The 19,961-nt window shown below is 42.8% G+C and overlaps 2 non-coding genes across 2 annotated transcripts; both read right to left on the bottom strand.

Annotated features, from left to right (window-relative positions):
• Nucleotides 1–12,031: 12,031 nt before the first annotated feature.
• On the bottom strand, nucleotides 12,032–12,222 carry LOC140280727 (U2 spliceosomal RNA). The gene has a single exon (XR_011909658.1). It is a non-coding gene; the product is annotated as a U2 spliceosomal RNA (small nuclear RNA).
• A 316-nt stretch (nucleotides 12,223–12,538) lies between these two features.
• On the bottom strand, nucleotides 12,539–12,652 carry LOC140280616 (U5 spliceosomal RNA). The gene has a single exon (XR_011909556.1). It is a non-coding gene; the product is annotated as a U5 spliceosomal RNA (small nuclear RNA).
• Between the last annotated feature and the right edge of the window lie 7,309 nt (nucleotides 12,653–19,961).

The raw sequence follows: 19,961 nt of genomic DNA, 5'->3' as shown, positions 1-19,961 counted from the left end.
CTATGGTCGGACATTCACACCGTCTTACAGCGGAACACCTCCTCTCCCGCTTATGATCATGTACGGTTTGTTATTCGAAAATTTACTTTCTTGTTTTAAAGCAATTATTGATGGACATTCAAACCTTCTTTTTGATGGTGTATAGTCGGGCTTTCGAGCCTTTTCTTCCCGGTTTTTACAAACCATGGTCGGACTTTCACACCTTCTTGTAGCCGAACAACTCCGCTCCTGCTATTGATTGTGTACAGTCGGGTATTTTAACCTTTTCTTACCCGCTTTTTACCAACTATGGTCGGACATTCACACCGTCTTACAGCGGAACACCTCTGCTCCCGCTTTTGATGGTGTATAGTCGGGCATTCGAACCTTTTCTTACCCGCTTTTTACAAACTATGGTGGGACATTCAGACCTTCTTGTATCCGAAAACCTCCGCTCTCTCTTTTGATCATACATTGTCGGACATTCGCACCTTTTCTTACCCGCTTTTTACAAACCATGGTCGGACTTTCACACCTTCTTGTAGCCGAACACATCCGCTCCCGCTATTGATTGTGTACAGTCAGGTATTTTAACCTTTTCTTACCCGCTTTTTACCAACTATGGTCGGACATTCACACCTTCGTACAGCGGAACACCTCCGCTCCCTCTTTTGATGGTGTATGTTCGGGTATTCAAACCTTTTCTTACCCGCTTTTTCCAAACTATGGTCAGCTATTCACAGCTTCCTCTCCACCATACTTGTATGGTTGGATATTCACACCCACTTGCATCCGAAGACCTCTGCCCCAAATTTTTTTGATATTTAGTCGGACATTCGCACCTTACCCGCTTTTGGCAAACTATGGCCTTCTTGCAGCCAAACACCTCTGATCTCGCATTTGATGATGTAAGGTTTGATATTCAGACCTTGCTTCACCTGCTTTTCACCAAATATAGTCGGACATTCACACCTTCTTGCAGCCGAACACTTCCGCTCCACCTTTTAGTGTTCTATCACACCTTTTTTTCACCGCATTTTATACATTATGGTCGGAAATTTTCAACCACTCTCATCCGAAGACCTCTCCTCCCGCTTTCTTTAATATATTTGAACTTTAGTCGGACATTCAAACCTTCTTGCAGCTGAACCACCTCCGCTCCCTGTTTTGATCATATATGGTCTGGCAATACTACCTTTTCTTACCCGTTTGTGAGTAATTATGGCTGGACATTCACACCTACTTGCAGCCGAACACAACCCCTCTCGCTTTTGATGATGTATGGACCGGCATTTTTACCTTTTCTAACACATTTTTCAGCAATTATGGTCGGAGATTCACACCTACTCACAGCCGAACAACTCCGCTCCCGCATTTGATGATGTATAGTCGGGCATTCTCACCCTTTCTCATCAGCTTTTTGCAAATTATGATCTGACATTCACACCTACTTGCAGTCGAACAGCTCTGCTCCCGCTTTTGATTATGTTTGGTTGGATATTCGAACCTTTTCTTAACTTCTTTTTACATATTCTGGTTGGACGTTCACACCTTCTTGTAGCCGAACACTTCCACTCCTGCTTTTGATGATGTATGGTTGGGCATTCACACCTTTTTTTTGCCCATTTTTCAGGAATTATGGGTGGACATTCACACCTTGCAGCTGAACACCTCCTATCGCACTTATGATCATGTGCGGTTTGATTTTCGAAAAGTTTCTTTCATGTTTTCTAGCAATTATTAATGGACATGTAGACCTTCTTGCAGCTGAACACCTCCGCTCCCGCTTTTGATCATACATTGTCAGGCATTCGCACCTTGTCTTACCCACTTTTTACAAACTTTAGTCGAACAGTCACACCTACTTGCAGCCGAACACAACCTCTCTCGCTTTTGATGATGTATGGACCGGCATTCTTACCTTTTCTAACACATTTTTCAGCAATTATGGTCGGAGATTCACACCTACTCACAGCCGAACAACTCCGCTCCCGCATTTGATGGTGTATAGTCGGGCATTCTCACCCTTTCTCATCAGCTTTTTGCAAATTATGATCTGACATTCACACCTACTTGCAGTCGAACAGCTCTGCTCCTGCTTTTGATTATGTTTGGTTGGATATTCGAACCTTTTCTTAACTGCTTTTTACAAACTTTGGTTGGACGTTCACACCTTCTTGTAGCCGAACACATGCACTCCTGCTTTTGATGATGTATGGTTGGGCATTCGCACCTTTTTTTAACTCATTTTTCAGGTATTATGGGTGGACATTCACACCTTCTTGCAGCTGAACACCTCCTCTCCCACTTATGATCATGTGTGGTTTGATTTTCGAAAATTTTCTTTCATGTTTTCTAGCAATTATTGATGGACATTTAGACCTTCTTGCAGCTGAACACCACCTCTCCCGATTTTGATGATGTATGGACCGGCATTTTTACCTTTTCTAACACATTTTTCAGCAATTATGGTTGGAGATTCACACCTACTCACAGCCAAACAACTCCGCTACCGCATTTGATGGTGTATAGTTGGGCATTCTCACCCTTTCTCATCAGCTTTTTGCAAATTATGATCTGACATTGGTAAATGGTAAATGGACTTGTACTTGTATAGCGCTTTTCTAGTCTAGCTGACCACTCAAAGCGCTTCACTTCATGCCGCATTCACCCCACTCACACACATTCATACAGCACGTCTTAGGATATAACTACGTGCTTTCTAAGCATTCACACACATTCATACCCCCAATGATACACTGGGGGAGCAACGTGGGGTTCAGTGTCTTGCCCAAGGACGCTTCGACATGTATCCTGGGGAAGCCAGAGTCGAACCACCGACCTTCCGATTGGTGGGTGACTGCTCTTCCTCCTACTTCCAGTCGAACAGCTCTGCTCCCGCTTTTGATTATGTTTGGTTAGATATTCGAACCTTTTCTTAACTGCTTTTTACAAACTTTGGTCGGACGTTCACAATATCTTGCAGCCGAACACCTCCGCTTCCGCTTTTGATGGTGTATATTCGGGCATACGAACCTTTTCTTACCCGCTTTTTACAAACCAAGGTCGGACTTTCACACGTTCTCTTAGCTGAACAACTCCGCTCCCTCTTTTGATTGTGTACAGTCGGGTAATTTAACCTTTTCTTACCTGCTTTTTACCATCTATGGTCGGACATTCACACCGTCTTACAGCGGAACACCTCCGCTCCCTCTTTTGATGATGTATGGTTAGGCATTCGCACCTTTTCTTACCCATTTTTCAGTAATTATGGGTAGACATTCACACCTTCTTGTAGCTGAACACCTCCTCTCCCGCTTATGATCATGTGCAGTTTGATATTCGAACATTTTCTTTCATGTTTTCTAGCAATTATTGATGGACATTCAGACCGTCTTGCAGCTGAACACCTACGCTCCCACTTTTGATGGTGTATAGTCGGGCTTTCAAGCCTTTTCTTCCCCGGTTTTTACAAATTATGGTTGGACATTCAGACCTTCTTGCAGCCGAAAACCTCCACTCCCTCTTTTGATCATACATTGTCGGGCATTCGCACCTTTTCTTACCCGCTTTTTACAAACCATGGTCGGACTTTCACACCTCTTAGTAGCCGAACAACTCCGCTCCCGCTATTGATTGTGTACAGTCGGGTATTTTAACCTTTTCTTACCCGCTTTTTACCAACTATGGTCGGACATTCACACCTTCTTACAGCAGAACACCTCCGCTCCCTGTTTTGATTATGTATGGTTTGACATTCGCACCTTCTCTCACCCGCCTTTTACTATGGTCGGCCATTCACAGCTTCCTCTCCACCATACTTGTATGGTGGGATATTCACACCCACCTGCATCCGAAGACCTCCGCCCCCACTTTTGTTGATATTTAGTCGGTCATTCGCACCTTACCCGCTTTTGGCAAACTATGGCCTTCTTGCAGCCAAACACCTCTGATCTCGCTTTTGATGATGTAAGGTTGGGCATTCAGACCTTGCTTCACCTGCTTTTCACCAAATATAGTCGGACATTCACACCCACTTGCATCCGAAGACCTCCGCCCCAAATTTTGTTGATATTTAGTCGGACATTCGCACCTTACCCGCTTTTGGCCAACTATGGCCTTCTTGCAGCCAAACACCTCTTATCTCGCTTTTGATGATGTAAGGTTTGATATTCAGACCTTGCTTCACCTGCTTTTCACCAAATATAGTCGGACATTCACACCTTCTTGCAGCCGAACACTTCCGCTCCACCTTTTAGTGTTCTATCACACCTTTTTTTCACCGCATTTTATACATTATGGTTGGAAATTTTCAACCACTCTCATCCGAAGACCTCTCCTCCCGCTTTTGTTAATATATTTGAACTTTAGTCGGGCATTCAAACCTTCTTGCAGCTGAACCACCTCCGCTCCCTGTTTTGATCATATATGGTCTGGCAATACTACCTTTTCTTACCCGTTTGTGAGTAATTATGGCTGGACATTCACACCTACTTGCAGCCGAACACAACCTCTCTCGCTTTTGATGATGTATGGACCGGCATTCTTACCTTTTCTAACACATTTTTCAGCAATTATGGTCGGAGATTCACACCTACTCACAGCCGAACAACTCCGCTCCCGCATTTGATGGTGTATAGTCGGGCATTCTCACCCTTTCTCATCAGCTTTTTGCAAATTATGATCTGACATTCACACCTACTTGCAGTCGAACAGCTCTGCTCCCGATTTTGATTATGTATGGTTGGATATTCGAACCTTTTCTTAACTGCTTTTTACAAACTTTGGTTGGACGTTCACACCTTCTTGTAGCCGAACACATGCACTCCTGCTTTTGATGATGTATGGTTGGGCATTCGCACTTTTTTTTTACCCATTTTTCAGGTATTATGGGTGGACATTCACACCTTCTTGCAGCTGAACACCTCCTCTCCCACTTATGATCATGTGTGGTTTGATTTTCGAAAATTTTCTTTCATGTTTTCTAGCAATTATTGATGGACATTTAGACCTTCTTGCAGCTGAACACCACCTCTCCCGATTTTGATTATGTATGGACCGGCATTTTTACCTTTTCTAACACATTTTTCAGCAATTATGGTTGGAGATTCACACCTACTCACAGCCGAACAACTCCGCTACCGCATTTAATGGTGTATAGTCGGGCATTCTCACCCTTTCTCATCAGCTTTTTGCAAATTATGATCTGACATTCACACCTACTTGCAGTCGAACAGCTCTGCTCCCGCTTTTGATTATGTATGGTTGGATATTCGAACCATTTCTTAACTGCTTTTTACAAACTTTGGTTGGACGTTCACACCTTCTTGTAGCCGAACACATGCACTCCTGCTTTTGATGATGTATGGTTGGGCATTCGCACCTTTTTTTTACCCATTTTTCAGGTATTATGGGTGGACATTCACACCTTCTTGCAGCTGAACACCTCCTCTCCCACTTATGATCATGTGTGGTTTGATTTTCGAAAATTTTCTTTCATGTTTTCTAGCAATTATTGATGGACATTTAGACCTTCTTGCAGCTGAACACCACCTCTCCCGATTTTGATTATGTATGGACCGGCATTTTTACCTTTTCTAACACATTTTTCAGCAATTATGGTTGGAGATTCACACCTACTCACAGCCGAACAACTCCGCTACCGCATTTGATGGTGTATAGTCGGGCATTCTCACCCTTTCTCATCAGCTTTTTGCAAATTATGATCTGACATTCACACCTACTTCCAGTCGAACAGCTCTGCTCCCGCTTTTGATTATGTTTGGTTAGATATTCGAACCTTTTCTTAACTGCTTTTTACAAACTTTGGTCGGACGTTCACAATATCTTGCAGCCGAACACCTCCGCTTCCGCTTTTGATGGTGTATATTCGGGCATACGAACCTTTTCTTACCCGCTTTTTACAAACCAAGGTCGGACTTTCACACGTTCTCTTAGCTGAACAACTCCGCTCCCTCTTTTGATTGTGTACAGTCGGGTAATTTAACCTTTTCTTACCCGCTTTTTACCATCTATGGTCGGACATTCACACCGTCTTACAGCGGAACACCTCCGCTCCCTCTTTTGATGATGTATGGTTAGGCATTCGCACCTTTTCTTACCCATTTTTCAGTAATTATGGGTAGACATTCACACCTTCTTGCAGCTGAACACCTCCTCTCCCGCTTATGATCATGTGCAGTTTGATATTCGAAAATTTTCTTTCATGTTTTCTAGCAATTATTGATGGACATTCAGACCGTCTTGCAGCTGAACACCTCCGCTCCCACTTTTGATGGTGTATAGTCAGGCTTTCGAGCCTTTTCTTCCCCGGTTTTTACAAATTATGGTTGGACATTCAGACCTTCTTGCAGCCGAAAACCTCCACTCCCTCTTTTGATCATACATTGTCGGGCATTCGCACCTTTTCTTACCCGCTTTTTACAAACCATGGTCGGACTTTCACACCTTTTAGTAGCCGAACAACTCCGCTCCCGCTATTGATTGTGTACAGTCGGGTATTTTAACCTTTTCTTACCCGCTTTTTACCAACTATGGTTGGACATTCACACCTTCTTACAGCAGAACAGCTCCGCTACCTGTTTTGATTATGTATGGTTTGACATTCGCACCTTCTCTCACCCGCCTTTTACTATGGTCGGCCATTCACAGCTTCCTCTCCACCATACTTGTATGGTGGGATATTCACACCCACTTGCATCCGAAGACCTCCGCCCCCACTTTTGTTGATATTTAGTCGGTCATTCGCACCTTACCCGCTTTTGGCAAACTATGGCCTTCTTGCAGCCAAACACCTCTGATCTCGCTTTTGATGATGTAAGGTTGGGCATTCAGACCTTGCTTCACCTGCTTTTCACCAAATATAGTCGGACATTCACACCCACTTGCATCCGAAGACCTCCGCCCCAAATTTTGTTGATATTTAGTCGGACATTCGCACCTTACCCGCTTTTGGCAAACTATGGCCTTCTTGCAGCCAAACCCCTCTGATCTCGCTTTTGATGATGTAAGGTTGGGCATTCAGACCTTGCTTCACCTGCTTTTCACCAAATATAGTCGGACATTCACACCTTCTTGCAGCCGAACACTTCCGCTCCACCTTTTAGTGTTCTATCACACCTTTTTTTCACCGCATTTTATACATTACGGTTGGAAATTTTCAACCACTCTCATCCGAAGACCTCTCCTCCCGCTTTTGTTAATATATTTGAACTTTAGTCGGACATTCAAACCTTCTTGCAGCTGAACCACCTCCGCTCCCTGTTTTGATCATATATGGTCTGGCAATACTACCTTTTCTTACCCGTTTGTGAGTAATTATGGCTGGACATTCACACCTACTTGCAGCCGAACACAACCTCTCTCGCTTTTGATGATGTATGGACCGGCATTCTTACCTTTTCTAACACATTTTTCAGCAATTATGGTCGGAGATTCACACCTACTCACAGCCGAACAACTCCGCTCCCGCATTTGATGGTGTATAGTCGGGCATTCTCACCCTTTCTCATCAGCTTTTTGCAAATTATGATCTGACATTCACACCTACTTGCAGTCGAACAGCTCTGCTCCCGATTTTGATTATGTATGGTTGGATATTCGAACTTTTTCTTAACTGCTTTTTACAAACTTTGGTTGGACGTTCACACCTTCTTGTAGCCGAACACATGCACTCCTGCTTTTGATGATGTATGGTTGGGCATTCGCACCTTTTTTTTACCCATTTTTCAGGTATTATGGGTGGACATTCACACCTTCTTGCAGCTGAACACCTCCTCTCCCACTTATGATCATGTGTGGTTTGATTTTCGAAAATTTTCTTTCATGTTTTCTAGCAATTATTGATGGACATTTAGACCTTCTTGCAGCTGAACAGGCTTTGTGCACATGTCTCATGAAAATAAAATGGGTGTATGATTGCTGACGGCAGAGCAATACTGCCAAACTTATGAGTTCTTGTGGCAAACTTGATTCAGTGTCTTGACGTGTATACGCTGTTTCGCTGACTTGTCACAAGAAACAAAGTGTGTTTGATAAGATCCGACCATTTTATTACGGGAGGATCAGTATGTATGGATTCTGATGTGACTGATAAACCCATTCGTATCGTAAGCATAATCTAATACGTGAGACAACGCCCTGGCACACAATCAAAAATAAAAAGAGAGAGCGGTTTTGTGTCCCCACAGTCCATAATGTAGAAAAGAGAGAAAAAAGCCTTTCTGATTTGGTGTGTGTGCTCACAGTGCAGAGTGTAGAGAAAAGAGAGAAAAGAAAGTCGTTTTGGTGTCACGGGTGTTGTGACTTACACACACACATTTCTGAATTGAGAAAGGAAATTATTTTAGAGGAAGCACTAGAGTTTAGATCCCACATTTGTTGATAGGCATTCATTTAATTTTTCTTTTAATCAGTTTTAAAGTGAATACTAACTGAGAAATGAAAAAGGTGAAGAGTTTAGAAGCTTGGTTCAAGAGCAAAACTTGGTTTATGATCAGCTGAGTCTCTAAACAGAACAGCAAAGGGCTTCATCGAACATTTAAAAAAGATTCAGATTGTTAGAATATCCAGAATTTATAGGAATGGTGGTGATTACTCTTATTTTCTAGAATGGAAATAACTGCACCATGTCTGTTTTATGAATTTAAGGGGCTAAAAAGTTTTGTTCTCGTTTTTCTATGATTAACCGAATGTATGTGAGAGTCCAAACAGACAGAAGGGTTACGGCCGAGCGCTGGACCTTCCAAAAAAGATGAGACAGGCTGGACCTGTGCCATACTAGTTAAGACCGGCCTGTGGATAACAGGTTCTTTAAACTCTCACACACACAAACTCACACACGTTCGCACACATACACCCATACACACACACATTCTTGAACTTGCTGCAAGATTAAACATTTGCATTAACTGACTCCAGCAACTCTGAGTCTCATTGAGAGACTTTTCTCAACAATTGGGTCCTCAAACCAGATCTCAACGTTTTTTCCGCTTTCCAGGGTCGGAGCTGAAACCGTGCACGGGGGAGTCCAGTACTCCTAATGAAAGACCCCCTGCTGAATTGCGGTAATTAGGGGCCAGTGTCCACTGAAAGGGGGAAACAGGGACGAGATCGTACTTTTGAATCAATGGCCAGAAGCCATTGGCAGTGCAGGCATCAACAATAATGGTGTTATTTCACCCATTAACACTTAAGGTACCTCATGCAGTGGCTGTGATATGGTTACTTAACAAAATATCTTTACCAGACATCTCTCCTACATAACAGTTCTTCTTTCACAGCCACACCTTGTTGTCGAGAGATGTGCTACACTTAATCCATCCACACTGCTACCTACCCCACAGATGGAAAGCCTCATGATTGCATGTCAGAAATAACCATCAGTGTTTTACCCAGGCCAGACTTAACTGATATACGTTATGAAAATGCAGAAATAACTATATTTATTCAACAGGTCAAGCAAAAAACCCTGATGGCACAAATGCTACAGGATTTGCAGTAGTAACAGAAACTGAAGTTTTCTTAAAACAACCACTACCAAAAAATTACTCTGTTCAAGCAGTCGAATTGGTAGCTTTAACTGAAGCTTGTAAATTAAATAACAAAAAGGTTGTTAACGTTTACACTGACAGTCAGTATGCCTTCTCAACTGTACATGTGTTAACACAGCATTGGAAAAACAGGTATGTTGACATCCACAGCTAAATGTATAAACTACAAATATTTTAGCATTATTAGATGTTATTCAATTGCCATCTACAATAGACTCGTATGAATGACCGGAAGGAAAACCATACTGCCAAAGAATTTGTTTAAATATGCTGCAGTATTGAGCCACGGACCATGTCATGTCTCAACAGGAGGGATGGAAGCAATAATGAACAAGGTTTTTACAGCATATGGTTTTACTAATTATTGAATTTTTTTTTTAGAATAAATAAATGAATAAAGTTTTGTCTAGCAGGTCAAATATGTGCAAAATACATTCCACAGGGCAATCTAAGACCAAAACGAAGATAATTCCCTAAGCCAGTGTATCTTTTTCAACATATTTGTTTGGATTTCATTATTTCATTATTGTGTAGATTTCATTGAACTAAATTAATGTTAAGGGAAACGATTCTGCTCAGTGACAACAGAGGTTTTTACCAAATGGTCTGAAATATTTCCATGTGCACAAGCAGATGCACTCTCAGTAGCAAAATCACGCGTAAAATAACTCATTTCTAGATTTGAAATTCCTGAAAAGATCTTCAGTGATAATTTGACACACTTTGTAAACTATGTCATCTCACTGATGGCAAAGAACTTAAAATAGATCTTAGAAACCACTGTGATATAGAAGGTTTCGCTAACACATTGGAATTGTTTTACTATTTACATATGCATGTGCAGTGAAGAATTGCTTGCTGCTGATAAATGCAAAGAAGAACAGCTTACACATAGATGCTCACATATAGGCTGCTGAATGCAATGAAGACCTGCTTATCCAGTAAAGTTCAATGTCAATGTGTAATATTCAATTAGGATTTGCAAAACAGTGAAGTTAAACAATGAATGGGTCCATAGTCGGTATGAGAAGACTACAGGAATATTTACCTGGGTGTACGTTCAAACAGAGATGAGAAAATTGCGATAAATTATTGTTTGTTTGTTTGTTAGTATGTATATGAATGTTATGTGTATAAACTGTGTTGAGTTGTAGTTACTCAGTAGTGTCTCAGTGAAACAACCGACGGGGGAAGCCTTGCGGTGACAACAAAAGCAGTGTTTTACTGATCAGTCAAGTTGCTCCAGTGTACTCCATACAAACTGGTTGGCTACTGAAGGGATAGAAAATGGGGAATACTTGTTTTAAAGCAAACAAGGAATTAGATGGGAAAAATACATGTTTTAACGGGACCCAGACAATATTAGCTCTCCTTCAAACACTCATTTTTGTTATCAGAGTTGTGTCCCATTAACCTGATGGGCTGTGATCTCATGTGTAAATTAGGCATTATTTTAACTTCTACACCAGAGGGTGTTAAGGTTATGTTACAACCTGACAAAGTTTTCACAGCAGTGCAGTTTGATTCATCGGCACTTACATATGCTTATGAGTGGAAACTTCCCAGCTCTCCTTTTTCACAACAACTAGTGGAAGAAGCAAAAGCGTTAGTTTCACCCCTTTCTGATTTCATGCAACCTACTGATTTGCACTGCACATCACACATTTCTTTGGGGCCTGACAATGACTATGAGAAGAAGTGAAAAAATATGTGCGCCTACTTTATTGTGTGTGAGTGTGTTTGATAAGTAGTAATGTCTAAGGTGTAATTAAAACAGGGGTGGGAACTGCAGAGGGCAACTACTGCAGAGTCCACTACACCCCACCGAACACACACGCCCCCAAAACCCTTCATGTGTGAGTGTGTGCTGTGTACAGGAGCCAGAAGGGAGAGGGGTATGGGGATATACACTGGGGGCAGCCAGGGACTGGCTGCAATAGGCATCCCCGCTACCAGGGAGCCAACCCAGGACAGGAGGGCCTGATGTCCACCAGGCTCGGGGCCTGCAGCGACCATATTCTGGGAGCTACTGTACCCCCAGAAGGTACCCATCCCGCCCCACCCCACTCAACCCAACCCCACTCCGGAGGACCTCTACAAAAAACAAACAAACAACAACAAAAAACAAACAAACAAACCACCCGGTCACACCAGTCGCAGCAGCCCGGGCCTGAGACCCACCATCACCCAGGCCCCCCCAGGCCCCCCCTCAACAGGTGCGCTCTTGTGAAAAAGCAAACAGCGGCAACAACAAAAACACAACGGGAACACCGTATTGAGGCTTTGTTCTGACCGCTCATTTGGTATGGCGTTTCTTTCAAGCAATTCTCCCGGTTAGCCCGCACTCGGCTCGCTCCCAGAGCCGTGTTAAAGTCTACTTCGCATTCACTCTCTTTTCTCAGCAGACTAAAAGAAAGTTTCATCTTGGGCTCCCTGAAACTTGCATCCTGCACCGCTGTTTGCTTTTTCACAAGAGTAGAGAAGAGCGCACCGTTCCCAGCGGCACTGCAGTACGGGGTCAATGCTTGGAGTGAATGGAGCAAGCTAATTTTTCAACTCCTATTGCTAAAAATCCATTTAATATGTAGTCCTCGTAGAGAGGACATATCAGATATTAAACTGATAAGAACAGATACTACACTTGATCTTAGCCAAAAGGCCGAGAAGCGACAACTGTCCACTGGTTCACGTCCGAGGAACCTTCCTGGCACAATGCGCACTTGTCCGCTAACACCCCTGTTCTTTTTATGGCCATAGGTGGCCAGAGTGTCACTTTGCACCTCCGCCCACCTGCTGCACTGAGCACTCTTCAGCCCTTTTAAATGGTATAACTTTGCACTCCCGCACGCTCCAGCAAGCACCATTCAAGCAACAACTTTGCACTCCAGCTTCGAACATCGGCACAGTCGCAACAAGTAAGGCGACTCTACTCAGAGAAGTCACTCTGCACAGTAACAAGATTTCTTTTGCACAGACAGAAAGGGCTTCACCCGCAAAGGTAAAGCCTGCCAATAATAGAAACAACTCATTAGTGCTGCTCTCCACGGAAGTCTTTAGTAAAAGGCGAAAGACTTGTATGTTATGAAGAGAAACCAGAGTACGATTATCCGTCACTGCGGGAGCAGGGCATCAGGCTAGTTGGTTTAGCCACCTTCCCCATGGTGAGCTTTGCTTGGTTGAGACGCTTGCCCCCCCCCCCCCCCCCCCCCCTTGCTCCTCGGCTGACCAAGTAGGAACAATCGGGCCCTATTCGATGGCTGCCTTGTCTTTTACTCTGTGCAAAAGACAAGGCAGCAACAAAAACACCACGGGAAAACCGTATTGAGGCTTTGTTCTGACCGCTCATTCGGTGTCGCGTTTCTTTCAAGCAATTCTCCCGGTTAGCCCACACTCGGCTCGCTCCCAGAGCCGTGTTAAAGTCTACTTCGCATTCACTCTCTTTTCTCAGCAGACTCTTGGGATTTTATCTATAAAATGAATTCCTTCACTCAAACTATGTTAAAACTGCTTTGTCCTTCATATTTACCATGTCTAGAAAGATTTAAACAAAAAAAAACAACGTTGTACTTTGCAGTAAAAGAAAGAGCAAATCTAAAGTTTCAGGAATCCGAGAATAAGCTTACTTTCATGAGTTCTTCACGATTTCGGATTTTGCTATAAAATGAATTCCTTCACTCAAACTAAATTAAAACTGCTAAACCGCTAATCTGTTACATGTAAGGCAGATGTCAAATTCACCGAAATAGGATCTAAGGGTATTCGGCCAATCGAGCTGTAGCAGCTTTGGTAAAAGAGTATAAGTTGAAGAGTTTGTGAATAAAGGTGTGCGCACACATAGTGAGCTGTAGGAAAATAGGCAGGGAGCAATGCCGGCTGGGGTATATGTTCTTGTATGTTGTCTGACTGTTTGAGTTGAATGTGTTGTGTAAGTGTCCTGTTGAATGTTACATGTTTGGGCTTTGACACTTCACTGTGGTTGTTAACTGTGTGGTGTGTCCTGAAATGTTATATGTTTGGGCTGTGTGACAAGCTTAATGCTTGTCAGTAGCTACCCACTTATTCATATATAGCAACTGACAACATAAGAAGTTTCAACGATAAACAACGTTGTACTTTGTAGAATGAGAAAGAACTTCTTCAGCAATAAGCATCTCTCGACATATGACGAAATACAGATTTTGCTATAAAATTAATTCCTTCTATCAGCCTGACTTAAAACTGTTTGTCCTCCTTATTTATCCACTTCAAATCAAGTTTCAACAATTAAAAAAATGTTGTAGTTTGAGACAAAACAACTTCATCTTAAGCAATCAGTAGGGTAAGAAAGGGTAAGAAAAGGTGCAAATGCCAACCATACATCACTAATTCGGCTCACTAGTAGGTGTGAATGCCTGACAATGTATGATTAAAAGAGGGAGCGGAGGTTTTCGGCTGCAAGGTCTGAATGTCCAACTATAATTTGTAAAAACCGGGGAAGAAAAGGCTCGAAAGCCCGACTATACACCATCAAAAGTGGGAGCGGAGGTGTTCGGCTGCAAGTAGGTGTGAATGTTCGACCATAATTTGTAAAAAGCGGGTAAGAAAAGGTTTGAATGCCCGACTATATATTAACCAAAGCAGGAGGAGAGGTCTTCGGATACGAGTGGGTGAGAATTTACAACCATAATCTATAAAATGCGGTGAAAAAAAAGGTGTGAATACCCCATAGAACACTAAAAGGTAGAGCGGAAGTGTTCGGCTGCAAGAAGGTGTGAATGTCTGACCATAGTTTGTAAAAAGCGGGTAAGAAAAGGTTCGAATGCCCGAACATACACAATCAAAGGAGGGAGCGGAGGTGTTCCGCTGTAAGAAGGTGTGAATGTCCAACCATAGTTGGCAAAAAGCAGGTAAGAAAAGGTTAAAATACCCGATTGTACACAATCAATAGCGGGAGCAGAGTTGTTCCACTACTAAAAGGTGTGAAAGTCCGACCATGGTTTGTAAAAAGCGGGTAAGAAAAGGTGTGAATGCCCGACAATGTATGATCAAAAGAGGGAGAGGAGGTTTTCGGCTGAAACAAGGTCTGAATGTCCATCCATATTTTGTAAAAATCTGGGAAGAAAAGGCTCGAAAGCCCGACTATACACCATCAACAGCTTGAGCGGAGGTGTTCAGCTGCAAGAAGGTCTGAATGTCCATCAATAATTGCTAGAAAACATGGAAGAGAATTTTCAAATATCAAACCGCACATGATCATAAGCGGGAGAGGAGGTGTTCAAATGCAAGAAGGTGTGAATGTCCACCCATAATTACTGCAAAATGGGTAAGAAAAGGTACGAATGCCCAACCATACATGATCCTAACAGGGAGCGGAGGTGTTTGGCTGCGACAAGGTGTGTATGTACACCCATAATTAATGAAAAGCGGGCAACAAGTAGGTTTGAATACCCATCATCAAAAGCAGGAGTGGATGTGTTCGGCTACAAGAAGGTTTGAATGTCTGACCATAGTTTGTAAAAAGCGGGTAAGAAAAGGTTCGAATGCCCGAACATACACCATCAAAGGAGGGAGCGGAGGTGTTCCGCTGTAAGAAGGTGTGAATGTCTGACCATAGTTGGTAAAAAGCGGGTAAGAAAAGGTGAAAATACCCGACTGTACACAATCAATAGCGGGAGCGGAGTTGTTCGGCTACTAAAAGGTGTGAAAGTCCGACCCTGGTTTGTAAAAAGCGGGTAAGAGAAGGTGCGAATGCCCGACAATGTATGATCAAAAGAGGGAGCGGAGGTTTTCGGCTGCAAGAAGGTCTGAATGTCCAACAATAATTTTGTAAAAACCGGGGAAGAAAAGGCTCGAAAGCCCAACTATACATCATCAAAAGCGGGAGCGGAGGTGTTCAGCTGTAAGAAGGTCTGAATGTCCATCAATAATTGCTAGAAAAAATGAAAGAAAATTTTCGAATATCAAACCGCACATCATCATAAGCTGGAGAGGAGGTGCGAATGTCCGACTAAATATCAACAAAATTTGGGGCGGAGGTTTTCGGATGCAAGTGGGTGTGAATATCCCACCATACAAGTATGGTGGAGAGGAAGCTGTGAATAGCCGACCATAGTTTGGAAAAAGCGGGTAAGAAAAGGTTTGAATGCCCGAACATACACCATCAAAAGAGGGAGCGGAGGTGTTCCGCTGTACGAAGGTGTGAATGTCCGACCATACTTGGTAAAAAGCGGGTAAGAAAAGGTTAAAATACCCGACTGTACACAATCAATAGCGGGAGCGGATGTGTTCGGCTACAAGAAGGTGTGACAGTCCGACCATGGTTTGTAAAAAGCGGGTAAGAAAAGGTGCGAATGTCCGACAATGTATGATCAAAAGAGAGAGCGGAGGTTTTCGGATACACGAAGGTTTGAATGTCCTACCAAAGTTTGTAAAATGCGGGTAAGAAAAGGTTCGAATGCCCGACTATACACCATAAAAAGCGGGAGCGGAGGTGTTCCGCTGTAAGACGGTGTGAATGTCCGACCATAGTTGGTAAAAAGCGGGTAAGAAAAGGTTAAAATACCCGACTGTACACAATCAATAGCGGGAGCGGAGTTGTTCGGCTACAAGAAGGTGTGAAAGTCCGACCATGGTTTGTAAAAAGCAGTTAAGAAAAGGTTCGAATATCCAACCAAACATAATCAAAAGCGGGAGCAGAGCTGTTCGACAAGTAAGTGTGAATGTCCAGCCATAATTACTCACAAACGGGGGAAGAAAAGGTAGTATTGCCAGACCATACATGATCAAAACAGGGAGCGGAGGTTCAGCTGCAAGGTGTTAATGTCTGACTATAGTTTGTAAAAAGCGGGTAAGACAAGGTGCGAATGCCCAACAATGTATGATCAAAAGAGAGAGCGGAGGTGTCCAGCTGTGAGTAGGTGTGAATGTCCGACCATAATTGCTGAAAAATGTGTTAGAAAAGGTAAGAATACTGGACCGCGGGAGAGGTGGTGTTCGGCTGCAAGAAGGTGTGAAAGTCCGACAATGGTTTGTAAAAAGCGGGTAAAAAAAGGTTCAAATGCCCGAATATACATCATCAAAAGCGGAAGCGGAGGTGTTCGGATGCAAGAAGGTGTGAACGTCCGACCAAAGTTTGTAAAAAGCAGTGAAAAGTGAGAAAAAGCATTTCGTGAGTTCTGCATGATTTGGGATTTTGCTTATAAAATGCATTACTTCACTCAAACTATGTTAAAACTGATTTGTCCTTCATATTTACCATGTCTAGAAATATTTAAACAAAAAAACAACGTTGTACTTTGCAGTAAAAGAAAGAGCAAATCTAAAGTTTCAGGAATCCGAGTATAAGCCTGCTTTCATGAGTTCTGCACGATTTCGGATTTTGCTATAAAATGAATTGCTTTGCTCAAACCAAGTTAAAACTGCTTTGTCCTTCCATATTCATCAATGTCTAGATCGACTTCAACAAAGAAAAACATTGGACTTTGCAGTAGAAGAAGTTGAAATCCATCTACACATTGATAAATATGAAGGACAAAGCAGTTCCCACTTGCCCATAAGAAAATAAGCTTATTCTCGGATTCCTGATCCTTCAGTGTTGCTCTTTCTTGTACTGCAAAATACAATGTTGTTCTTTGTTGAAGTCGATCTAGACATTGATGAATATGGAAGGACCCGCTTATTTATCCACTCGTCTTACCCGCTTTTTACAAACCATGGTTGGACTTTCATACCTTCTTGTAGCTGAACAACTCCACTCCTGCTTTTGATGATTTATGGTTGGACATTTGCATCTTTTCCTACCCATTTTTCAGTAATTATAGGTGGATATTCACATCTTCTTGCAGCTGAACACCTCCTCTCCCGCTAATGATCATGTAAGGTTTGATATTCGAAAATTTTCTTTCATGTTTTAAAGCAATTATTAATGGACATTCACACCTACTTGCAGCCGAACACCACCTCTCCCGCTTTTGATGATGTATGGACCGGCATTCTTACCTTTTCTAACACATTTTTCAGCAATTATGGTTGGAGAATCACACCTACTCACAGCCGAACAACTCCGCTACCGCATTTGATGGTGTATAGTCGGGATTTCTCACCCTTTCTCATCAGCTTTTTGCAAATTATTCTCTGACATTCACACCTACTTGCAGTCGAACAGCTCTGCTCCCGCTTTTGATTATGTTTGGTTAGATATTCGAACCTTTTCTTAACTGCTTTTTTACAAACTTTGGTCGGACGTTCACACCTTCTTGCAGCCGAACACCTACACTTCCGGTTTTGATAGTGTATATTAGGGCATACGAACCTTTTCTTACCCGCTTTTTACAAACCATGGTCGGACTTTCACACCTTCTCTTAGCTGAACAACTCAGCTCCCTCTTTTGATTGTGTACAGTCGGGTATTTTAACCTTTTCTTACCCGCTTTTTACCAACTATGATCGGACATTCACACCGTCTTACAGCGGAACACCTCCGCTCCCTCTTTTGATGGTGTATGTTTGGGCATTCGAACCTTTTCTTACCCGCTTTTTACAAACCAGGGTCGGACTTTCACACCTTTTAGTAGCCGAACAACTCCGCTCCCGCTATTGATTGTGTACAGTCGGGTATTTTAACCTTTTCTTACCCGCTTTTTACCAACTATGGTCGGACATTCACACCGTCTTACAGCGGAACACCTCCTCTCCCGCTTATGATCATGTACGGTTTGATATTCGAAAATTTACTTTCTTGTTTTAAAGCAATTATTGATGGACATTCAAACCTTCTTTTTGATGGTGTATAGTCGGGCTTTCGAGCCTTTTCTTCCCGGTTTTTACAAACCATGGTCGGACTTTCACACCTTCTTGTAGCCGAACAACTCCGCTCTTGCTATTGATTGTGTACAGTGGGGTATTTTAACCTTTTCTTACCCGCTTTTTACCAACTATGGTCGGACATTCACACCGTCTTACAGCGGAACACCTCTGCTCCCGCTTTTGATGGTGTATAGTCGGGCATTCGAACCTTTTCTTACCCGCTTTTTACAAACTATGGTGGGACATTCAAACCTTCTTGTATCCGAAAACCTCCGCTCTCTCTTTTGATCATACATTGTCGGACATTCGCACCTTTTCTTACCCGCTTTTTACAAACCATGGTCGGACTTTCACACCTTCTTGTAGCCGAACACATCCGCTCCCGCTATTGATTGTGTACAGTCGGGTATTTTAACCTTTTCTTACCCGCTTTTTACCAACTATGGTCGGACATTCACACCTTCGTACAGCGGAACACCTCCGCTCCCTCTTTTGATGGTGTATGTTCGGGTATTCAAACCTTTTCTTACCCGCTTTTTCCAAACTATGGTCGGCTATTCACAGCTTCCTCTCCACCATACTTGTATGGTTGGATATTCACACCCACTTGCATCCGAAGACCTCTGCCCCAAATTTTTTTGATATTTAGTCGGACATTCGCACCTTACCCGCTTTTGGCAAACTATGGCCTTCTTGCGGCCAAACACCTCTGATCTCGCATTTGATGATGTAAGGTTTGGCATTCAGACCTTGCTTCACCTGCTTTTCACCAAATATAGTCGGACATTCACACCTTCTTGCAGCCGAACACTTCCGCTCCACCTTTTAGTGTTCTATCACACCTTTTTTTCACCGCATTTTATACATTATGGTCGGAAATTTTCAACCACTCTCATCCGAAGACCTCTCCTCCCGCTTTCTTTAATATATTTGAACTTTAGTCGGACATTCAAACCTTCTTGCAGCTGAACCACCTCCGCTCCCTGTTTTGATCATATATGGTCTGGCAATACTACCTTTTCTTACCCGTTTGTGAGTAATTATGGCTGGACATTCACACCTACTTGCCGCCGAACACAACCCCTCTCGCTTTTGATGATGTATGGACCGGTATTTTTACCTTTTCTAACACATTTTTCAGCAATTATGGTCGGAGATTCACACCTACTCACAGCCGAACAACTCCGCTCCCGCATTTGATGATGTATAGTCGGGCATTCTCACCCTTTCTCATCAGCTTTTTGCAAATTATGATCTGACATTCACACCTACTTGCAGTCGAACAGCTCTGCTCCCGCTTTTGATTATGTTTGGTTGGATATTCGAACCTTTTCTTAACTTCTTTTTACATATTTTGGTTGGACGTTCACACCTTCTTGTAGCCGAACACTTCCACTCCTGCTTTTGATGATGTATGGTTGGGCATTCACACCTTTTTTTTGCCCATTTTTTAGGAATTATGGGTGGACATTCACACCTTGCAGCTGAACACCTCCTGTCCCACTTATGATCATGTGCGGTTTGATTTTCGAAAAGTTTCTTTCATGTTTTCTAGCAATTATTGATGGACATGTAGACCTTCTTGCAGCTGAACACCTCCGCTCCCGCTTTTGATCATACATTGTC

This window comes from Leuresthes tenuis, unplaced genomic scaffold, assembly GCF_036924035.1.
Source record: "Leuresthes tenuis unplaced genomic scaffold, fLeuTen1.0.hap1 SCAF_21, whole genome shotgun sequence".
Lineage (NCBI taxonomy): Eukaryota > Metazoa > Chordata > Actinopteri > Atheriniformes > Atherinopsidae > Leuresthes > Leuresthes tenuis.
Note: the sequence above shows the minus strand (reverse complement) of the source record. Positions and strands in the feature narration are given on the sequence as shown.